The sequence below is a fragment of the Salvia miltiorrhiza genome, chromosome 6 (genome assembly GCF_028751815.1).
Source record: "Salvia miltiorrhiza cultivar Shanhuang (shh) chromosome 6, IMPLAD_Smil_shh, whole genome shotgun sequence".
In the NCBI taxonomy this organism is placed as follows: domain Eukaryota; kingdom Viridiplantae; phylum Streptophyta; class Magnoliopsida; order Lamiales; family Lamiaceae; genus Salvia; species Salvia miltiorrhiza.
The window spans coordinates 39,846,089-39,857,430 of NC_080392.1; positions in this window are offsets into that span (position 1 = coordinate 39,846,089).

An 11,342-nucleotide genomic window follows, 5' to 3' on the forward strand; every position below is an offset into this window, starting at 1 on the left:
TTATTACCTTATTTGAAAATATGCTAAGATTTTTGGGACGGCCCAAAAAATAATACTCCATCCGTCCCAACTGAAATGTCATGTTTTCCTTTTTGGGTTGTCCCACTTGAAATGTCATGTTTCCTTTTTTGGCAATACACTCTCTCTCTATACTTAATATTTAAATAATTTCCATCAACCCACTTTATCTACTTTATACACATTTCTTAATCTCCGTGCCGAAAAGAAACAAGACATTTCAGCTGGGACGGAGGGAGTATGTGTTCAGATTCATGGAACGGAGGGAGTACTATATAATTATGATTAACATTTTGTATGTTTACACACCTCACCATCATGTAATAATACTCTAAGCTCATAATATCCATTGCATTTCCTCAAAAAAATAATAACACTTCATATGCACGTAGACTTGCACTTTTATCATTGACTAGCGTGTAATCCGTCGAAATTCAATGAGAAACTACTTTTAATTGTGATTTATATTATTTTTATATAATATAATTTTTTTAATTGGTTTACCATGATGTAATAGAATTTACATTATATTACTCTCAAGTTCTCAACCATATTCGACAATTAAATGTTAACTTTTTACTAGAATAATAAAAATACCATTTGATATAAGTTTTTGCTTGATGAAGTTTTAAAAAAGGTCGATGTGGATTGAAGATTTTAGAAAAATCAAAAGGAAAAATATGTAAATTTGATGAAGAGATTGATCTGCCACATTTGTTATCAATTTTATATAGACATTATTTATTAATTTTGTACAATTTTTTACAAATAAGAATTAATTTAAGACCTTCTATATCATCTAAGCATCATCTCATCAAAACTCTATAAGATCAGATCATCATCAAGAACTCGAAAAACAATATCTGACTTTTGAATGCTAAACTTTTAAGTATCATCTCGTCTGTACCCCGAAACACTATAACTGCCTTTTATGCGTCAGATGACCAATGACGGGAGACATGTAACAGGTCGTATATTTCTATATAATGTTATACAAATTTATGTTTTCCATTATGCATATTTGTGTTCAACTATATGCATAACTATGGCGGTGACGAGCAACAGGGAGAGGCACCAGATCGGTATAATAATAATAATATAATTTTAAAATTTTTGAAATTTTTATTCCTATTTTACCCCTGCATGTATTTTGCATTGGAAGCCCTTAGAAGGCATCTGCCACATATCACACTCCTAGCGCGCCACATACATACATTGTGTGGTCCATATTTTGTATATATATAGGGGAGGGCTAAAATAAAAAAACTTTTTTTAAATATAAATTATATAAATAATTTTCAGCCCTTATATCATCAAGATCCCTGCTGGATGAATTCGTGGTCCTGAGTTCGAATCCCAAAGGTAGCAAAAATTTATTTTTCACAATTCGTAACCATGTTGGATGAATTCATACGTGTTCTACATAAATGTAACACCCCGCATATTTATATTAAGTTTAAAATTTATTTTAAGCTTAGATTAAATGATTTATGCCGGAAGATAAAATGAATTTATTTTAATTCCAACAAAAATGATTTACAAAAACATTTGTAAATTTAGTTATTAAGTTTATATGCATTGCATATTTATTTAATTTAGCATTCAAGCATTTTCACGAGCTTCTACTTAGCAAACCCTGAGGAATTATTACAGTTCCAATAATTCAATCCTGAGGGATTTTAATTATCAATCCTCACTCAACTCACTTACACTCATACCTCCCATCAGCCGCCCTACACCTATTCAAGCAGCCCAAAATTCAGGCTTTATGCCATGCTTGGCAGAGGCAATCAAATGCCCCATTTTCAGCCTCCAATCTCATCCCCAAGTCAAATATTGCAGGCAAATCTCCATCAAATCTCAGCCCCAAGTCAAATATTTCAACCACGCCTCTACAATTCAGCTGCACTATTCACCCATCTTTTCACATTGTTCAGCCTCTCCTTAGTTCAGTATTTTCCTCCTTTAAAGCCATCCTCATTCGCAATCATCTTTACCCAGCTGCAAGAATTCATACGGTAAAGTTCTCTCTTCAACTCATTTTTTTTCCTCAACTATGTAAACCAACTCACACACACTCAATAATCAGTCATTCATTTCACAAAGAAGATAATCACCGATGACATAGACATAGACATAATTTGATTTGCATATCATACACATATGCATTTTCTGCAAATTGCTAATCAAAGCTTTTTAAAGGGAATAAGCTATCTTTTACATGTATATGTTGAGTGTATGCTTGCTGTGATGAGAGTCGAGTCAGTGGCCGGCGGCGGAGAAGATGAGAGAAGAGGCGGTGGTGGTCGGCTCTTCGCTGCTGCTACTGTCGACTGCGGAGTCGAGAGAAATAGGGGCGAGGGAGATGGTTGACCGGTGGCTGTCTCGCCGGGGAAGAAGGCGGCACGGCGGCCGGAGTTTGGTGAGGGAGCGAGAGGGTGGTGAGTGTGTGGAGTCGGCAGGGATCGAGAGTAGAGGGGAGGGCAGCGGCGGCTTCTCGCTGTTGTTCGCCGGAAGTCAGAGGGAGATGGGGGTGGTACGGTCGGCGGTGGCTCCGAGCTGCTGTCCGGCCGAACAAACGGAAGAGGGAGGCAGGGTGGCGACGACGGCGGCAATTAGCTGCTGCTCGTCGAGAATCGAGGCCAAGGGCCTCGATTAGAGTGCCTGAAATCAGGGGGATCCGGAGCTCGGCGGCGGCAGCCTATGGTTGTGCAGTCGCCGGAGATTTGAAGGGGCGGTTGCTGGGATTGGAGATCTAAGGTTGGGGGAAGAGAGGGCGCCTGTGTGTGCTGTCGTGTGAGAGATGAGGAAGATGGAGAGGGAGAGAGATTGAGGAGAGGACAGGGGGAGGCAGAGCCGCCGGCCTCCGGCGGCGGCGTGCCGTCTGGGACGGCGGCAGGAGGCCGAGAAGAAAGAGAGGGAGGAGGGCTGAGAGAGGGTGAGAGGCGTGTGATGTGTGAGTTGTGTGTGATTGCGTGTGTGCGTGTCTTATTGAGGAAGAAGAAGATGATTTGGGCCTATTTTATTTCTTAATGCTGGGCTGCTTTTAATTAAAATTTGGGCCAAAATGTTAGTTAAAAGTGGGCTGCTGCATTTTAATTTGGGTCCTTGTTTTACTTAATTGTTGGGCTTGCTTAATCAATTTGACTAAGTTTGATTGGTTTATTAATTTGACTCTTTAATTGGGTTTGATTAATTATTATAAAAAGTTTGTATAGTAATATTTTTCTTATTATTATGTGCCTATATTAGATATATTTATTTAATTATGTGAGTTAAAGCATGAATTAATTTTGCATTATACATTTTGCAAATAAAATTATTTTGATTAAATTGGTCCTCTGATTTTATTTAAGAAATGGGCTGCAAATTATTTTTATAATTGATTTACCTTACATATTTGATTGATGATTTAATTTCTGTAACACCCCGTTTCCTCGTAGCTATATTTAGAGTATTTTTGAACTTAGATTTAAGAAGATTCACGCCGGATTGAGAAAAAGAATTTATTTTAATTCCAACAAAAATAATTTACAAAAGCTTTGGTAAATTTAGTTATTAAATTTATATGCATTGCATATTTATTTAATTTAACATTCAAGTATTTTCACGAGCTTTTAATTAGCAAATCCTGAAGAATTATTACAGTTTCGACAATTTTATCCTGAAAGATTTTTACAGATACAATTCTTTTATGAGACAGTTTTAATTGTCAAATCATCACTCACCTCACTTAGACTCCCATCAAGAGCCATGCTCCTACATTTAGTTTTTTCAACTTTTAGCCACACTTGGCAATTGGCAGCCACCAACTCCCCTCCAAACTGAACTACACGACATCAAATCTATTCTTGCTGTTGGTCAAATGGGCTAGCACATAGGCTACTATTCACAGCTCTTGCCAATTTCCATGCATTTACGGCAAATAATCTCATTGTCAAAAGTTGATGCATTGTTTTCAACTATTACTGCCATTGTCTTCAACTATTACGGCTAAGTTTGCCTATAAATTGAGCTTGCAGCAACATTGCATTATTCACCACCTCTCCCACAATTTCACTCACCCCATTCTCGCAAGAAGTAGAAGGTTCACTCTTTATCTCATCAGCCAAAGTCCTCCTTCCATCACACACTAATAACTATAGCTAGCAAGCAACTCAAAATGCAAGAGCTCTCAATCCACTGAGATTCAGCAACACAGCAGAAAATCAAACCCCAACTGTCAGCCATATATTCAAACTCAAGGTTCCACCTCAAACTTTCTTATCTAATTTTCTCACTTTGATTTCAAAACCAATAGACGACTCACTCATTCATAAACGTGTCCACATATAGATATGCATTTTCAGAGAAAATAAAAAAAGAGACTTAAAGATATGAACTTTACTAGGGGTGGGAATTTCGGGATCGGGTAATCGGGTACCCGATACCCGACCCGAAAAAATCGGGTATCGGGTACCCTATACCCGAAAAAATCGGGGTCGGGGTCGGGGTCGGGTATTTAGGCTGTGAAAAAATCGGGTATCGGGTATACCCGATCGGGTATCGGGTATACCCGAATTACCCGATTTTTTAATTAATAAATTTTTAACTATTTATTTATCCCATTCTCCTCTCTCTCTCTCAGAAGTCAGAACACACCCCATTCTCTACGCCTCCCCTCTCTCTCTCTCAGAACACACCCCATTCTCCTCCTCTCTCCGCCATCTCTCTCTCACCAGCCGCCTCGCCACTTCTCCATCGCCGGCGACGAAAGCTATGTCGCCGTCGCGGCTCCCCCTTCCCCTATCTTGCTTCTCTCTCTGTCAAAAAGGAAATCCCCAAAATCCTAAACCCTTTCCTTCGATTTCAAGGGAGAGGCAGTCGGAGCAGCGCCTTGCCGTCGCGGTACAGCAGCAGCGTCGCTGAGCCACCTTCTCTCCCGTCTCCGTGACGTCGCGACCCTCGCCAATCGCCCCCAGATCTGAGACTTCCGATACCCTCGACCCTCGCCGTTCCGCCGCCCAGCCGTTTCCCAGATCCGATACCCTCGGCGCTGCTGCTTCTTCTTCTGTACATATTTGATTTTGATTCTTGAAAGTTGTTGTACAGATTCTTGATTTTGATTTTGATTATTGAAAGTTGTTGTACAGATTCTTGATTTTGATTTTGATTCTTGAAAGTTGCTTATAGATCGGGTAATTTAGGGTACCCGAATACCCGACTCGGGTACCCGATTTCAAATTCGGGGTCGGGGTCGGGTAGTGGGTTTAGGGTATTTTCGGGTTCGGGTACCCGATTTTTTCGGGTAGGGTACCCGAACCCGACCCGATTCCCAGCCCTAAACTTTACCTTATTTATACATTGAGCATGAATTGTATGAACTGATTTTACATTGAGAATTCAAGCAATGATATATAAAATAAGCATGTATTGAACTTGAATCTTGAGCTATGTTTTGTGGGTTGTGCTGCTGTAAGTGTCGAGTTTGGTGAGAAGTGGTAGAGAGGGCGGTGGTGGCTGAATTAGGCAGGGGAAGAGGGCGGCGGCCGTGGCATCGCTGCGGTTGCCGGAGGTGAGGGCAGCGCGGCTTATAGCTGTCGTTCGCCGGAGTTCCAGAAGGGAGGCGGCGGCGATACTTTTCGCCATTGTCAAGGTGAGAGGCGTCGCGGCGGCTTTGCCGTCGTCGTCCGCTGGAGTAGAAACTGAAACTCGAGGGCCGTGGTCGTGGATTGGGGCTTTAGCTGCCATATTTCAAGGCACCGCTCCTCGCCGGGGCCGTGAGCGGCGCAAGGTGCGTCTGCTTGTGTGGGTTTGAGTGAGAAGAGGGGTGATGGCCGGCGGCCTTGGTGCCGTCGACCTGAGGAGGGAGATCCGAGCGTCGTCAGCGGCTGTCGCTGTTGCTCCGGCAAGCTTCAGCGGCGGCGAAATTCTGAGTGAGAGAGAGGTCGGCGGCTGCTTCGATGGGAGTCGGAGTCGCGGTCGGCGGCAGCTTTGCTGCTGCAGTCGCCGGGCATGATGGATCAGTCGAGAGGAGTAGTCGAGTGTTGAGAGAGAGAGAAGGAAGAGCAGTCGAGAGAAGGCGTGATTGATAGGGATGGAGGGGTGTGCGGCTGATAGGGGGGAGAAAAGAAGGGTTGGGTGTTGGGCTTGAGAATAGGGCTTGAGGGTTGGGCTTGAGTTTTGGGCCGAAGTTGGGCTGTTGGGCCAGTTTTACTTATTTAGGCTGGGCTTTCTTTTGGGCCTTAAAGAGAGTGGACCGATTTCCATTTAATTAAAACAGTTGGGCTGATTTTGAAGGAGTTTTGGGCTGTGCAGTTCTTAATAAAATGGACTATACTTATGTTATTAATTGGACTTCATGATTGAGTTTGATTAATTATTATTTTAAAAGAATTATTTGCATAATAATATTATATTATTATTATGTGCATATTTTAAAGTAATCACTTATTATATGCTAAGCATGACATGAAATTGCATTTTTATTTGCAATAAAAGTATTTATGATTTAATTGGTTTTATTTATAATTCCAATTATTTAAGAAAATCGAGTAAGGATATTGTTGGTGTCCTTAACTCAAGAAATTTAGTTTTCAAGTATTTATTCATTAAATTTGAAAACCCGGCGTGATGAATCATAGAATGTTTAGTGCACTCACTAAGAAGTAAGATTAGCTTCACGAGACCTATTAAGAATAGAATTTCTTGTAGGCTTTGTGACCAGGGGGATTAGCGCTGCTTTCCCAAGACAGGTTTATATGTGATTATGATCTTCAGGCTTTGCCTAACCAGGTGGGCTTACTTTCCAAATGTATAAACTATGATTGAGTTATTAAGCTCTAAATATTTCAATGATATGCAAATTGGTTATTCAATAAAATGCAAACTGTTTATCCAATAAAATATTTTGTGCACTCTGCTCCGTTTAAGGCTCGCAACAATGAATCGATCGAGGTTCTCTCTTGACCTAACACGTTATTTGAGAATTGTGTACACCTATTAGCTGACCTGGTGGGTTGATCTCCATCGGGCACTAATCATGTATGAGGCGTTATAAGGGTGCTCGACGGGATGTGTTCCGGAGCATTGGGTCCCAAATGGGAACTTGGCTGGGTTACGCCCTCAGTCCAAGTAAAGCAGGAGTAATGGATCCGTCGGTGGCTAAAAGGTCCGGGATCACAGCGAGTAACGGAAAGGGAGTGTGACATGTGCGCACAAATGAAAGAAAATGTTTTAACATGCTTAGAAGTTATTTCAATTTAAAACCTTCTAAGTCATGTCAAGTATGATTGGATAAACTGCTCTTATGATTATGAAATGTTTATGAAAATGCATGCCCACTAAGTACATTAGTACTTAGCCCAAAAATACTTTCAAATGTTTTCAGGTTGGCTGGCTGGTGCTGACGGAACGGAGCTGAGGCTAGAGATAAATTTCTATGTTAGACTTCCGCTGTAGCAATTACTCATATCAGTCTTTTGTTTTCCCAACTTAAGATCTTCATGTTAAATTTCAAATGATATACCTGACCGAGCTTAGACTCTTCACTACTAAATTTATGCCAATGAATGTTGGTTGTCAGAAGCATGAAACAAAACTTGTGATCCAAAGGGGCTTAGCCCGACTCGTTATCTTATTATTCGGGTTTTAACAAGGTTGTTCCTTGTTTATTTCTATGAATTAGTTGCACCTCGATTATATTTATTCCTTCAAGAATTGGGGTGTGACAGAATGGTATCAGAGCACGAGTTTTCTTTCATGACTTTGATAACCATAAGCTTTTGATGTCGAGTCTAGAATAGTATCTCTAGACTTCTAAGAATGTCAGTAGTCCTCAGCTCGCCGTCACACTGCCGCAACCAAGGTACGATAATAGTTTCAAAAATATACATATATGTATTTCAGATGTTATGAATGTTTTCAAGAAAATGTGCTCCTTATGTTTACGATGCTATGTGAATGCTTTTTGTCGTGTTTGGGACTACCCGAACCCATAACGACTCAATGAATGTATTTCGTGTTTGGGACAACCCGAGCCCTTAACGAATCAATGTATGTATGTATGTATGGTCGAGTTAGACTCCTTGAATCTTTCCGGCATAAGCAAAGTTTTTCATGAAAGGGACATTTAATGTCCATATGACTCAAAATTTCAAAGAAAGCAAATATATGTATGTATGTATGTATGAATGAATGATGAGAAAGCTTTATGTTATCATTTTAGGTTAACTGCCTATATGATTAGAATGATGAATTCTTTTACAAACTGTTTGAGAACCACCCAAGAATGTCTTAAGAATGTTAGTCGTGATAGCACCGCTAGAACGACATAGAATGGACCTATATGGTACCAATGATTATGATTGAAGTACTTAGAAGTAAGTGCTTTAAGTTAGAAGTTGACTTAGAGCTTTATAAGAAATAAGAAGTTGACATGATTGGGAGCGAAGCTCCCATTTGACTGAGTGACTCGCCGTGCTGGGTCTGGCCAGCCCACATGACTATGATCTCGGTGATTGTCAATTTAGTCATCCCAATGTATAAACTCGTACTATATAGTTGTCCCAATAAGATCTTCTTTGATTACGATAAGCATAGTATGATTAGAATGAGTTCGTTTGTCAACAGTTCTCGAGACATGAGACGTAGCATTTTCACGATTAGAAAATGTGATAAGCATCAAGCTATGTAGCCGCACTGATAATGAAAGTCTAGTATCCCAAACTAGAATACCAAATATGCAATTTCGAGGACGGAATTTTTATAAGGAGGGAGGAATGTAACACCCCGTTTCCTCGTAGCTATATTTAGAGTATTTTTGAACTTAGATTTAAGAAGATTCACGCCGGATTGAGAAAAAGAATTTATTTTAATTCCAACAAAAATAATTTACAAAAGCTTTGGTAAATTTAGTTATTAAATTTATATGCATTGCATATTTATTTAATTTAACATTCAAGTATTTTCACGAGCTTTTAATTAGCAAATCCTGAAGAATTATTACAGTTTCGACAATTTTATCCTGAAAGATTTTTACAGATACAATTCTTTTATGAGACAGTTTTAATTGTCAAATCATCACTCACCTCACTTAGACTCCCATCAAGAGCCATGCTCCTACATTTAGTTTTTTCAACTTTTAGCCACACTTGGCAATTGGCAGCCACCAACTCCCCTCCAAACTGAACTACACGACATCAAATCTATTCTTGCTGTTGGTCAAATGGGCTAGCACATAGGCTACTATTCACAGCTCTTGCCAATTTCCATGCATTTACGGCAAATAATCTCATTGTCAAAAGTTGATGCATTGTTTTCAACTATTACTGCCATTGTCTTCAACTATTACGGCTAAGTTTGCCTATAAATTGAGCTTGCAGCAACATTGCATTATTCACCACCTCTCCCACAATTTCACTCACCCCATTCTCGCAAGAAGTAGAAGGTTCACTCTTTATCTCATCAGCCAAAGTCCTCCTTCCATCACACACTAATAACTATAGCTAGCAAGCAACTCAAAATGCAAGAGCTCTCAATCCACTGAGATTCAGCAACACAGCAGAAAATCAAACCCCAACTGTCAGCCATATATTCAAACTCAAGGTTCCACCTCAAACTTTCTTATCTAATTTTCTCACTTTGATTTCAAAAGCAATAGACGACTCACTCATTCATAAACGTGTCCACATATAGATATGCATTTTCAGAGAAAAGAAAAAAAGAGACTTAAAGATATGAACTTTACCTTATTTATACATTGAGCATGAATTGTATGAACTGATTTTACATTGAGAATTCAAGCAATGATATATAAAATAAGCATGTATTGAACTTGAATCTTGAGCTATGTTTTGTGGGTTGTGCTGCTGTAAGTGTCGAGTTTGGTGAGAAGTGGTAGAGAGGGCGGTGGTGGCTGAATTAGGCAGGGGAAGAGGGCGGCGGCCGTGGCATCGCTGCGGTTGCCGGAGGTGAGGGCAGCGCGGCTTATAGCTGTCGTTCGCCGGAGTTCCAGAAGGGAGGCGGCGGCGATACTTTTCGCCGTTGTCAAGGTGAGAGGCGTCGCGGCGGCTTTGCCGTCGTCGTCCGCTGGAGTAGAAACTGAAACTCGAAGGCCGTGGTCGTGGATTGGGGTTTTGGCTGCCGTATTTCAAGGCACCGCTTCTCGCCGGGGCCGTGAGCGGCGCAAGGTGCGTCTGCTTGTGTGGGTTTGAGTGAGAAGAGGGGTGATGGCCGGCGAACTTGGTGCCGTCGACCTGAGGAGGGAGATCCGAGCGTCGTCAGCGGCTGTCGCTGTTGCTCCGGCAAGCTTCAGCGGCGGCAAAATTCTGAGAGAGAGAGAGAGGTCGGCGGCTGCTTCGATGGGAGTCGGAGTCGCGGTCGGCGGCAACTTTGCTGCTGCAGTCGCCGAGCATGATGGATCAGTCGAGAGGAGTAGTCGAGTGTTGAGAGAGAGAGAAGGAAGAGCAGTCGAGAGAAGGCGTGATTGATAGGGATGGAGGGGTGTGCGGCTGATAGGGGGGAGAAAAGAAGGGTTGGGTGTTGGGCTTGAGAATAGGGCTTGAGGGTTGGGCTTAAGTTTTGGGCCGAAGTTGGGCTGTTGGGCCAGTTTTACTTATTTAGGCTGGGCTTTCTTTTGGGCCTTAAAGAGAGTGGACCGATTTCCATTTAATTAAAACAGTTGGGCTGATTTTGAAGGAGTTTTGGGCTGTGCAGTTCTTAATAAAATGGACTATACTTATGTTATTAATTGGACTTCATGATTGAGTTTGATTAATTATTATTTTAAAAGAATTATTTGCATAATAATATTATATTATTATTATGTGCATATTTTAAAGTAATCACTTATTATATGCTAAGCATGACATGAAATTGCATTTTTATTTGCAATAAAAGTATTTATGATTTAATTGGTTTTATTTATAATTCCAATTATTTAAGAAAATCGAGTAAGGATATTGTTGGTGTCCTTAACTCAAGAAATTTAGTTTTCAAGTATTTATTCATTAAATTTGAAAACCCGGCGTGATGAATCATAGAATGTTTAGTGCACTCACTAAGAAGTAAGATTAGCTTCACGAGACCTATTAAGAATAGAATTTCTTGTAGGCTTTGTGACCAGGGGGATTAGCGCTGCTTTCCCAAGACAGGTTTATATGTGATTATGATCTTCAGGCTTTGCCTAACCAGTTGGGCTTACTTTCCAAATGTATAAAGTATGATTGAGTTATTAAGCTCTAAATATTTCAATGATATGCAAATTGGTTATTCAATAAAATGCAAACTGTTTATCCAATAAAATATTTTGTGCACTCTGCTCCGTTTAAGGCTCGCAACAATGA